At 48.2% G+C, this 12,878-nt stretch overlaps 1 long non-coding RNA gene across 1 annotated transcript; it reads right to left on the minus strand.

Annotated features, from left to right (window-relative positions):
- Positions 1–5,792: 5,792 nt before the first annotated feature.
- On the minus strand, positions 5,793–9,102 carry LOC147342982 (uncharacterized). The gene is made up of 2 exons (XR_015157090.1): positions 7,967–9,102; positions 5,793–6,053 (listed from the first exon to the last, which is right to left on the minus strand). It is a non-coding gene; the product is annotated as an uncharacterized LOC147342982 (long non-coding RNA).
- Between the last annotated feature and the right edge of the window lie 3,776 nt (positions 9,103–12,878).

Genomic DNA, 12,878 nt, shown 5'->3' on the forward strand with positions numbered 1-12,878 from the left:
AGTTTAGAGCTGACAAAGTGCTTTCACCCACATGTTAGAGCCCTCACCACTTTTAGATTTACTTGGCTATCACCCTCCTTCCATGAAGCAAGGACCGTCTCATCTGAGGGCCTGGTGGGGTGTTGGGCGCACATAGCTGCTCATTAAACACGGAAGCCACAAATTGGCTGTCCCTGGCCAGGCGAGCCGGCTCTGCCTGCAGCTTTGTTCGGACTGCAGGTTCCGGCCTCCCTTGGGGCTTCCACCAGAAACCTAGTCCCACAGACGTTTGATGTAAAACTTGTCCTGGGAGGAGCCAGTTCCCTTCTCCCAGACTTGCCGACTCCTAAGGCCTACATCCCTGTAGGCCGTTTCAACTTCCTCTTTCCTGTTTGCTGAGCAGTTTGCATCAGCCACGGCTCCTACTCTCTGTCTTACACTCCCAAGTCCCTCTCTGTCCAGCTCAGAGAAAATAAAAGGCTTTCCATTAGCAAAACACCATTTTCTGTTACAAACATGTGTTGACTGAGGGATTTTTTTCTTTTCCATGGGTCATCAGAATAGCCTTGGGTGCGAAACTAGACAAGGAGGATAATTCTTGCTTTATTTTCGAGGAGTGTGTGCCCAAAGGCACGAAGCCCTACAGGCTCCACGCAAGCTAGGGCTGGTTCCGCCTCCTGCTCAGCCTCCTCAATCGTCCCCCCAAACACTGGAGCAAAGCGGGCTCCCTCTCTGCCCCCAGCAAATGACCCCAAACCTTCACAAGAACTGCAGAGAAAGCAGGCTAGTCTGACTTCTGGAGGGTCGAGTGGGGAATGAACACCGAGAATTTAGTCTGCTAAATACTAGTTAGTTCAGTATGTCGTAGGAACCTGTGTTTAAAATCAGCTGGGGTGGAGGGAGTCATGGAATTCTTCTAGTAAAGGATCTAATCCTCTTCTATTTTTATTTTCATGTGAAGCCAAAACAACTGCCCTTAGAACATCCTCCAATTCAACACCGCTTATAATTTTTTTTTTTTTGCCACACCCGGTGGCTTGTGGGATCTTAGTTCCCCAACCAGGGATCGAACTCCAACTGTGGCAGCGAAAGCACCGAGCCCTAACCCCTGGACTGCCGGGGAATTCCCCTGTTTAAACAACTTTTTATAACATGATGCAGAACTGTATTTTACGTTACAGTCCAGTGTACAAAACACACAACTCAGCAAAAGCTGCGTGAAACAAAGTCACCTTTGCCACAGGACACATTCCTGTATTTCCTATGGTCTCCCTTTAAACACTAGTCATCACCCACTGTTTGAAGTCACTAATTCAAACTGCTGACCAAATGTCTCCAGAGAAGCCCTACCAGGCCTGTTTCAGCAAACAGGTAAGTTACACCTGGATTTATTATAACATTTGTTTATACAGAGACTACCCAGGTATCAAGCAAAAGCAAAACCCTTACAAACTTGGCTCAAGTGAATCCTGAGATTGCCTTGATTAAGCACTGAGTGCATATCCCCTCGCCCTGCCTGCCACTCACTCTTTGGGTGACATAACCAGGAAGCCAGGAAAGAGCATCTAAGGCCACAGGGAGCCCCTACATCTCCAAGGACAAGAGAAGGTCTGGGGCCCCGCCCTCCGGAGCCACAGCTCAAGGACCAGTGGTGGGAAAAAAGGCACAGCTCCTTTTGGCACCAGGTAGAAAGGAACTCCTGGTTCCCAGAGATGAACCCCCCCCCCAGCAGTGGAACCCGAACTCTTCTCAGGGAGGGGGCTGCTTCTGTCTTCCAGCTGTGTGTGGTCCTGGGGGGCCTGCTCCACCCAGCTGACCACCATGGACCAGAGGGGAACTGCACTGGAGGACTGGTGGATCCCAGGTGGCCAGTGAACATCTGAGGATGCCTCGGGTGGACAGCGGTGAAGGAATACTGTTTGCCAGACCCTTGTTTTGCCAAAGGCCCAGGAGAGCAGAAAGGGCTGTGTCTTCCACCACAATAGCCTGACCCCTAGGGGGACCAAGGGGGAAAAAATATGAGCAAGTAAAGAAAAATCACACTTGCTTAAAAGGACTAAGTAACAAAGGGGGAAAGCCCTAGGTGAACATGTAAATTAGAACTAGCAAGACAGACAGAAAAGGACTTCAAAGAAAGAAAAAAGGGTCATGGAAAGATGTAGTTGGAGCACACACAAAAAGATTCCTGCAAACTAAAAAGTATGACTTTCAAATATAACAATCCAATAGAGAGTTCATGCTGCAAATTGAGTCAGTGGTCTGAAAGACAGAGAGAAGTATCTCAGAATTCAGAGGAAAAACACAAAGAGGTGGATTAGAAGAAAAAGATAAGAGATGTGAAAAAAAAAAAGATAAGAGATGTGGAGGCCAGGTCCAGGACAAAATGTGGTAGATGCTGCTGCTGACTAACTCAACCCTGTTCCCAACCTCCTCCCTACTCTGACTTCACTGTGGAGGATGGACATGTAAAATATACTTATTACCAGCTTCCCTTGCTTGAGACTGTTTTGGTTCATGGGCCATAGACATCCAGAAAGATTCTTTGTCTTTTCTGATACAATTAGTGTCGCTTTTTTTTCTCCTTTCTTCCTACATTGAATGCAAACATGATGCCTGGAGCTGCAACAGCCATCCTGTAATCATAAGAAAGAGGCCAAGAGAATTGAGGAGATACCAGTCGAAACCCTGATGCTGTCGAACAACAGAACCCAAGTCAACAGCTGCCCACCCAGAGCCCTGTGAAAATAAGGAAATAAGCCCTGAGGGAAATAAGCACCTATTATTCAAGTCATTCTTTACTCAATTATTCTGCTACATTCTTACATAATATGAGAAGAAATAAAGAAAATTTCCCTGTGAAGAAAAACTTGTTTTCAAATTGAAAGGGCTCAGTGAGTACCATATTTAAAAACCAATACCCTTATACACCTGATATAAATTTGTCAATTTATACCTGAATTCCACAGAAAAAAAAGAGAAAAAGCTACAGTCTTACAGCAGAGAGAGCAGCTTCCTTAAAAGAGGAAAAACATCAAACAAACATTAGAGTTTTCATTTTTAGCTCTTGAATCTGGACACCAGAGAAGCAATGTCAACAGATAATCAACAGGAAATAACAAATCAGTTTTAAATACAAGGTATTTTCTCCAGTCTCAAGTTCCCTGGGTAATTATTAGCCACAACTTGGGAATTTCAAATAGAAAACAGATAAAAAACTGGCTTGAAGAGTTCAAAGAACAGACATCTTTATATCTATGTGCTCAGTCACTCAGTCACGTCCCATTCTTTGCGACCCCATGGACTGTAGCCCACCAGGCTTTTCTGTCCATGGACTTTTTCGGGCAAGAATACTAGAGTGGGTTGCCATTTCCTACTCCAGGATATCTTCCCCACCCAGGGATCAAACCTGTGTGTCTCTTACATCTCCTGCATCAGCAGGTGGATTCTTTACCGCTGAGCCACCTAGGAAGCCCCCTTTATATCTATATCCACATTTAAAGAGAAAATGCTTTTCTTCATGCTTCAAACACTGTAAACAGATAAACGGCAAAAATAAAAATCTGGGCAACATTCAAAATCATAAGGTTAATAAAACTTGCCTCTCTTTGTGAGGATTAGTTGCATGCATGTATCCACTCAGTGGGGAAGGAGGTGGTGGTAAGTGGGGGAAGGTGGGGGAAAGACAGACATTTGAAAAAGCAATAACAACACAGTGTGGTAAGTGTCAACATCAGGAAGGAGCAGTTGCTTCGATCTGTGTGTTCAGGAAGGCAGGCAATGTTAAAGAGAGGGCTGCCAGATTAAGCAGACATTGTCCCAGTGAAAGGATGTGTAAGAGGGTCTCAGAACAAGGGGAGAGTGGTTCCCAAACTTGACTGCAAACTGGAACCACCTAGGGATCTCTAAAAAGTACTGATGCCTGGCTCCCACCCCCATGCCCTCCGTGCTGTGCTAAGTCGCTCAGTCGTGTCCGACTCTTTGCAACCCCATGGACTGCAGCCCACCAGGCTCCTCCGTCCATGGGGATTCTCAGGCAAGAATACTGGAGTACTCTGGGTTGCCATGCCCTCCTCCAGGGGATCTTCCCAACCCAGGAATTGAACCCAGGTCTCCCGCATTGTGGGCAGATTCTTTACTGTCTGAACCATCAGGGAAACCCAGGAATACTGGAGTGGGTAGCCCAGCCCTTCTCCAGGGGATCTTCCCGACCCAGGAGTTGAACTGGGGTCTCCTGCATTGTAGGCAGATTCTTTACCAGCTGAGCTACCAGGAAGGCACCCATGCCCTCTGCCTCCTGCCTTAACTCGTCTGAGCTGTGATGTGGCAGCTGCTGCTGCTGCTAAGTAGCCTCAGTCGTCTCCGACTCTGTGCAACCCCATAGACGGCAGCCCACCAGGCTCCGCAGTCCCTGGGATTCTCCAGGCAAGAACACTGGAGTGGGTTGCCACTGGAGTGGGTTGCCATTTCCTTCTCCAATGCATGAAAGTGAAAAGTGAAAGTGATGTCGCTCAGTCGTGTCCGACTCTTAGCGACCGATGTGGCAGCAAGCATTTTCAAAGCTCCCCATGTGTTTCTAATGAGCAGCAAAGTCTGGGAACCACGGGCCTACACCAAGCTTGAGGCCAGAGCCTGTGGCTCTCTGTAGATGGAACAAGGAATTGGAGGCAGAGGACAAACAGTGGGAATGGAGAGAAGTGGATGGGTTAAGATTTAGGATGTAGAGTGGACAGGAGTGAGTGATACTGGGGAGGGAGCAAGTGAAGAAGCTGCTGTCCATGATGCCTAGGCTTCAGGCTTGGGTGACTGGGGGCATGTGGTCCGTTTTCTGAGATGCAGAACACAGCAGGAGAAAGGGGGTGCACACAGGAAGATCTCCTGATTAGAGGTGATGCATGCTTATTACAAAGGGGTTTGGCTTAAAAAATCTTAGCCCTGGCCGTGGTTATCATCACCATCTTCCTCATCACCATGAGTCTGAGAGGCTGCTTGAAGCCCTGTGCTCACAAGGATTAAAGTAATGATGTCGCCCTCTGGTGTCACTATCTGTGTATTACAGGCACTCAGGCGTCGGTTGACACACACACAGATGGACCCAGGACCCAGGCCCAGGTAGGAACAGGGGCTGGAGGTGAGCGATCAGAGATGATCTCTTTTAGTGCTCAGGCTACAGTCTCCCAGGGCGCCCCATGCTTGCCCCAGCTTGAATAAGGTCTCCTTGGGATAAGCCGCTGTCCCTGCAAAGTTCCCTTACCTCATGGAAGGAGCCTTGAGCAGAGGAAAGACTACTGAATGGGGAGTTTGCTGGTGGGAGCTGCAGGCACAGCTCTGCCACTACTGGCTGTCCGACCTGCAGTGAGCACCTTACCTGGGCATCAGTGTCCTTATCATAACGAGGTGCTCCTGGAGGACTAACAGTGTATCTGTGTTGATGATCACAACAGTGGACAAGACTGACCTTCTCTGCCTCCAAGGAAGAGACAAGTGGCAGTTCTCATGTTCTCCAGAAAGGCTGCCAGTGAGGAGTAGAGAGCAAGTCTCCAGGCAGGCTTCTGGAAGGAGGTAGCATTCCATCTGGGCCCTAAAGTGTCTGTGGCCAGACACCCCACCCTTGAGACATTCAGGATAAACTTGTCATCTTAGAGAAGGCCTGTGGTCGGAGAAGAAAGGGTATGGGCTCTGGAGTCAGACAGACCAGGCTTGACTGATGGTTCCCCCAGCTGCATGACCTTGGGCAAGTTCTTTAACCTTTCTGAGTATATAACTTCATGTATAAAACTGGGCTATAATGAAATGACAACAGCAAACTCTCATTTAGCCCTGTGCACCAGGTACCATTCTAAGCACTTTGCATGTATTAACTAATTTAATCCTCACAACAATCCTACGAGATATCTAGCCCCATTTGACAAACGAGGAGGAGGCACAAAGAGGTTATTTCGCTGGTTCAGTCCCCAGGCACATGGGCACATGGTTGGTGGACAGTTACTGCTGTGACCACAGAGATGATAGTCAGTGGATTTTACTGGAACAGGTAAGCTTGTTGGCAGAGCTCAGTCTTCTGGGAAGGTCAGTGTCTAGGAAAGAATTTCAAGAGACAGAAAGTGACATTCTCCAGCAAGCATTAAGCACAGTGCATGATCCTTTTATTTGTGAACACATCATGATACCCTGTAGTCCATGGGACTTCCTGAATGGAAGGACCATTTGGCTAAGGAAAGGGATGAGCTCTTAGAACTGGCTTCTTCCTACCAGCCTCAGTGAGCCCCACAGTACCAAAACCCAGCTGGGTCTTAAAAAAGGAAAACATTTCCTCTCCCATGTAGCTAAGGGTGGTCATGTGACCTTGTTCTGGTCCCATGATATAAAGGACATCTGCTGGGAGGGTCCTGAAAAAAGATTTCCCTCCCTAACAAAGGAAAAATACCTGGAAGGGGAATTCTTTTCCTTCCTGCTCCCTTCCTGGAATAGGAATGCCGTATGTAAGAACTGCTACTTGGAGCTGTTGCAGCCATCTAACAGCCAAGAGGCAAGGGTCAAGAAAAAAAAAATTCCTAAAGAACTTTGAAACCGTTGCACTGTTTAGCATGGAATCACTGACCTCCAGACTTCTGGTTATGTGAGAAAATAAGCCCCCGTTTGTTTAAGTCACTATTGCTTATAGCAAAAAGTTTTCTACTATTACACCCAAGCTGTTTCAATATATTCATTCGTTTGCCCAGTCATTCATTCATTTAACCAACAAATAGCATCTGGCATACAATGTGTCAATCATAATGGAGGGAAAGGAAGATATGACTATAATCCAGACAGGATTCCTGGCCTCATGAATTTCTGAGCATGGGTCAGGGTATTAACAAGAAGGAAAGCACAGAAATCTACTGGAGTATAGAACAAAGATAGTCAACCTGTGCAATCATCAAGGAAATGCTTCAAGGATAGGGTATCATGAAGGGTTCAGTGCTGTAACAGAGCCTAACATGCAAGGCCTGAAATAAGAGAGAAGCTTGTTTTGCTTTGTTTTTCTTTTTCATGCAACAACCCTGGGTTTTGCCAGCCATAACACAGGGCTGCCCTCTCTGGATTCAAAATGTCAGCTCCTGTTGTTACCATTTCCCACCCAGTAGGAAGAGGGGAGTGGAAGTGGAAAGCAGCCAGCTCCTTCTCTAAAGATGAGACCTTCAGAATGGCCATCATCAAAAAGTCTACAGATAACAAATACTGGAGAGAGTATGGAGAAAAGGGAACCCTCCTTAACTGCTGGTGGGAATGTAAATGAGTGCAGTCACTATGGACGATAGTACAGAGATTCTGCTTAGAAAACTAAAAATTGAACTACCATATTATCCAGCAATCCTAGTCCTGGGCACATATCCAGACAAAACTATAATTCAAAAAGATACGTGCACTCCTATGTTCATAGCAGCACAATTCACAACAGCCAAGACATGAGAACAGCCTAAATGTCCATCAACAAATGAATGGATAAAGACGTTGTACAATATACAATAGAATACTACTCAGCCATAAAAAAGAATGAAATAATGCCATTTGCAGCGATACGGATGGACCTAGAGACGCTCATACTAAGTGAAGTAAGGAAGACAGACAAATGCCATATGACATCACTTATAAGTAGAACCTAAAATACGACACAAATGAACATATATATGAAACAGAAATAGAATCAGGGACATAGAGAATAGACCAGTGGTTGCCAAGGCAGACGGGTGGGAGAGGGTTGGATTGGGAGTTTGGGATTAGCAGATGCACACTAGTATATATAGAATGGATAAATGACAGAAGTCTTATTGTACAGCACAGGGAATTAAATTCAATATCCTGTGATAAGCCGTAATATAAAAATATGAAAAAGAACGTTCATATATGTATAATGAATCACTTTGCAGTACAGCGGTAATTAGCACAACATTGTAATTCAACTATATCTCAATAAAAAATAAATTAAAAAAAAAAGATGAGGACTTACCTGGTAGTGCTGTGGATAGGAATCTGCCTGCCACTGCAGGGGACACAGGTTCAATCACTGGTCCGGAAGATTCCACATGGAGTAACTAAGCCCACGAGTCACAACCACTGAGCCTGTAGGCCGCAACTGTTGAAGCCCACCTGCCTAGAGCCTGTGCTCTGCAACAAAAGAAGCCACGGCAGCGAGAAGCCCACATACCACAACTAGAGTGGCCTCCACTCGCCATAACTAGAGAAAGCCTGTACACAGCAATGAAGGCCCAGGACAACCAAAAATTAATTAATTAAATGTTTTAAAAACCGAGCTGTTTGTTTAAAAAAAAAACAGATGAGACTTTGAAGTTGTCTGTATACACATATAAATCGCTTCTGCCACGTCCTATTGGCCAGACCTTAATCATGTGACCACATCTGGCTTGGAAGGGAGGCCTGGAAATACAGTCCATTAGCTGGGAAGCCAGGTGACAATAGGTAACAACAGAGGAGGTTTTATTGCTAAAAGAAGCAAGGGGAAAGTGGTCCTGAGAAAGAAGCAGCAGTAAAGGAATGAGGCTATTTTTCTCAACCCAGAGAGCAATGGGGATTAAGCAGGAAGTACACGGTCAGATTTGTATTTTTAAGAGATCACTGTGGCAGAGGATGGAGTGGAGGGGACCGATAATACAGGGGGTGGTAAGTTCTCTCTGCTCTTTCAGGATTTGGCTCTCCATCTTGGCTGGAAGCTTCATGAAGGAAGAGACATGACGCTTTCTTCTAACTCCGGGATGATTGCAGGGAGTCTCTCAACTCCCAGTCCAGTTGAGAGACCCCCTGCAGGGCCCAGGACTCAGGCCTTTCAGCAGAAACCCTGACCCTCTGTCCCCTCCCTTTCCTCACGCATTCCCCTCTTCCTCAACACAGAACAATTGCAAGCACCAGGGCAGACACCAAGCCCTCTCTGTCTGCAACACCCAGGCTGCCTCTGCGATGACCCCAGTCATCTAACTAGCAACCCCCTCCTAGGCAAGCCTCGCCCACTTCCTCCTCGGCCTGCCATAGATGGGCAGATTTTGCAAAAGCCTGATGTTGGGAAATGAACCCGTTTGGTGTTAAGAGCTTCTGAGCTCTGTGTACACCAGCACCACAGCAGATGTAAACACTCACGGCCTCTCTTCTCTGGCTAGATAAACTTCAGGCTTTTAGGGGGAGGCACCGCCCCATCACACTCACAGTGTTTAAAAAAGGTGTCAGCTGTAGCGTGTGCTCTTGGCAGACTGCAACTCTCCCTCTCCCAGCTGAAGTCCCAGATTCTGGGCCACTGATGCTCAGGCCAGGGGGGTGGGGGGCCCAGAGTTCATCTTCTAAAGGGGCCAGCTTGGGACCCTCTGGTTTGTGGACAAGGCAAGGCAAACTGTGAGGAATAAATCCTGAGATGCTGTGGAAACACTCAGCATCCTCCAAACGCTCTGCCTGACCTACACAGACATGTTTTTTAGTTTAACCAAACGCTCTGCCTGACCTACACAGACATGTTTTTTAGTTTAACCAAACGCTCTGCCTGACCTACACAGACATGTTTTTTAGTTTAAGCTTTAGATTCTGTGAAAATAAGAATGCTACTCCCAACACCCCTGACCGGGTGATGTCCTAAACTTTATTCATTATTTGTTATTCATGTACTCATCTGAGATTTATCGAGCACCTACTGTGTGCCAATGTGCCAGGTTTTACACTGCCCTGCCCACTCAAAGTTCCGTAAAATCCCATCACTGCCAATCCCATTAGTTTAAGGTTTTCACATCTATCTATCTGTAAAGTATCTATCTCTCTATTAGATATGTATCTACGTATTATAGATAGATGCTTCCAAGGTGGCTCAGATGGTAAAGAATCTGCCTGCGATGTGGGAGATTCCGGTTTGATCCCTGAGTTGGGAAAATCCCCTGGAGAAGGAATGGGAACTCACTCCAGTATTCTTACCTGGAAAATTCCATGGACAGAGGGGCCTGGTGGGCTACAGTCCACGGGGTCGCAGAGTCAGACACAACTGAGCCACTAGGCCACAGCATTATAGATAGATAGATGGATAAATAGATGATATATGCAATATATACAATTTACCATCCCTCACCTCTGAGTCATTTTAAATTTGATTCATCATTTTCATTCAGTCTGCGTTTAGAGGGTACCTGTGATATGCTCGCTGCTCTCCTGGAGAAAAGACATAAACTAGACACAGCCCAGGCCCTGAGGAGCTCCCCACCTGTGTGACAAGGAGGTGACCAAGAAGTGGCTTCCTGAGAGCGGAGGCAGGCAAGCCAGTGCAGATTGTGCAGGACGGGGGAAGCCATCAGGAAGCGGCCCCCTTCACAGGCCAGAGGACCCAGGGCTCCCCCTCTCTTCTCCAAAAGAGGAACTAGATCAGGGCTCCTGTGTCTTTGAATTTCATGGACCAATAAAATTTCAAAACACCTAGTTGAGGGAACCGTACAGCTCACCAGCGTGGTATTCCATTGAGTAAGAGACATACAAGGAAAAGAAGAACCAGGAGGCAACTACCATCTGCCATCACCGTTATTTCATGCGAGAGAGGATACATTAACCCCCACAGCAAGAAGGGCATAATTTCGGAATGAAGGCTGATTTTTCAAATGGGATTCATTCACCCAAATAAACGGCTCACTGTGCTGTCCTCGTCCTCGTTCTGCCCAGCCCAGGTGACCAGATGACCTGCCGCCGCATGTGACCCACTGAAGCCGTGACCAGGTGGTCCAAGCCCAGCCAGAGACATGGTTAGGCGACTGCCAAAGGCGTCTCTGGGACACTGTGTAGGGGCATCTGGGCCACAGCGCTTCCTGGAACCCTTTTCTTTCTCCCATCTCTTACCCCTGCAGCAGCTCCCACTCTCCTCCAAACTCCCTGAAATACAATTCCTCTCCCATTCTAGTCTTCAGGACTCCAGCTTCAAAACCACAATAGCACAAACCATGAGGGTAACTCTAAGGGGTCCTTCTAGCTCAGAGTGATCCGACCTGGGGCTGTCCAAGGCCACTGTCTCACCATCACTGCTCAGCCACCCCCTTTGCCCTCACCGGCTTCTCTCCCCTCCCTTCCCCAGGGGTTGATCCCATGTGCTCCTTAATAAACATCCTGCACTCTAAAGTCAGAACCAGAGTAGCCTGCCAGGGGTACCCAACCTGTACTGCTGCTCAGCCCATCCAAACAGACTGATGGGCAGCATTCTCCTCCACTTCCTGGTGGCGGGAACTTCCTATACAAATCCTCGAAGACCAAACTGGAGTCTGGACGTGTGTGCAGAGGAGCTAAAGGAATTCGGAGTGTTTTCCTGTCTTGAGAAAGACCGGCTTTCACGGCCATTGTTTAGTGATGGACTCCACAGGCCAGCTCTGTGTGCCCCTCTGTCCAGGGCGGCCCCCACCCTCTCCTTCTACGAGGCCACCAGTACATAGTTGGAAAGCTACAAGAGCACATGATTTAAGGGGGAAATAAAACTCTTAGATTTAACAGCTCCAAAACATAATCCTCACGTAAACACTGGAGGTGGTGGGATGCTGGCAGGGAGGAGAAACGGGTACTGTTTGGGGCTTCTCTGATGGGTGACACATGCTTTGGTGTCTTATCCTTGCGCTCTGCTTGTACCTGAAACTCATTCTGACAGCCTGGAGGAGGAGGCAGAACCACCAACAGAGTAGGTTGCCCCAGCTGACATCCTTATTTCTACACATTCTGCCTTCAAAACCCTGGTCAGCGGTGCATAAGACAAACAAGCCCCAAACTGGAGTGTCTGCGGCTCTCCCGCCAAAAGACATCAGAGGCAGAGGTCGTTCAGCAAAAGGCAGTTTTCCAAACAGAGGCTGATGGCCCAATCCAGACAGGGAACAGGCCTCCCTCTGCCCCGTGGCCTGGCCAGGGTGGGAGCCATTGTGTCCTAAGCTGACTCTGGGAGGGCAGGAGGCCCAGGGTCCTACAGTATACACACCCACAAGAAGAGTAGGGGTCCCCGGAAGCTGGCTGGAGTCCAAGGAGACAGCACACCGTTGGCACAGCAGGGCTGCCAGTGCTGGTGACTGAGAACCCTCCAAGCGTTAAGGAGGGACATGCCCTGCCCTTCTGAGGCTGCTGGGTCTTGATGGTCTACACCCCCACAGGTGTGCACAGGTGCACAAATGTGCATGCGCTTACACATGCCAGTCACATACACATACAGTCACTCAGACACAGCAGCCTCAGGCAGTGCCCGACACATCACACAGTCAGTGCCCAAGAGTGGAGTCTGCGGGCCGCCCCTCGGGGTTTTCTGGAGCTCACAGGAGAGGCGGTGACCCCTGTCCTTGTCCTAAGACAGTGGTTCTCAAAGTGAGGTCCCTGGGCCAGCAGCATTAACATCACCGGAGAACGTGTTGGACATGCTTTGGGTTCCGTCTTGGTCACAGAGCCCTGAGCAGGCCCGGGGGCCTCCCACAGGGCTGCGACTCCTTGTCACGCCTTTTATGTGTCAGCTCCTGTGCTAATCAGACTTAACACACACTATCTCATCTAAAACTCACCAAAACACTGTGAGATGCATGCTGTATGGTTCCTATTTTTTTCAGATGGGAACTGAAGTTCGGAAAGGTTTAGGAGTCCTTGCCTGGAGTCCCCGAGGCTCCCAAGCCCATGCCCCTAGTCACATTCTAGATGTAGCTCCGGCCCCACTGAATGTAAACACCCTACTGAGGACTGTGCCCTCCATGCCAGGCCCCACCCCTGCCACCCCCTCAACTTTCCCTGGGTCTCTCCCTGCCTCAGCAGCCAGTCCTAAATCTTTCCTCAAGAGATGAAGCCTGGCCATCCACGCAGGAGGTGGGACGAAGGGCGGAGGCAAAGCCCCAGCTCGTGAGAAGACAGCACCTCTGCCAAGGCCCTCGTCGCCC

The sequence above is a fragment of the Bos grunniens genome, chromosome 28, assembly GCF_055505025.1.
Source record: "Bos grunniens cultivar Pamir isolate PY7600 chromosome 28, Bosgru_T2T1.0, whole genome shotgun sequence".
Taxonomy (NCBI): domain Eukaryota; kingdom Metazoa; phylum Chordata; class Mammalia; order Artiodactyla; family Bovidae; genus Bos; species Bos grunniens.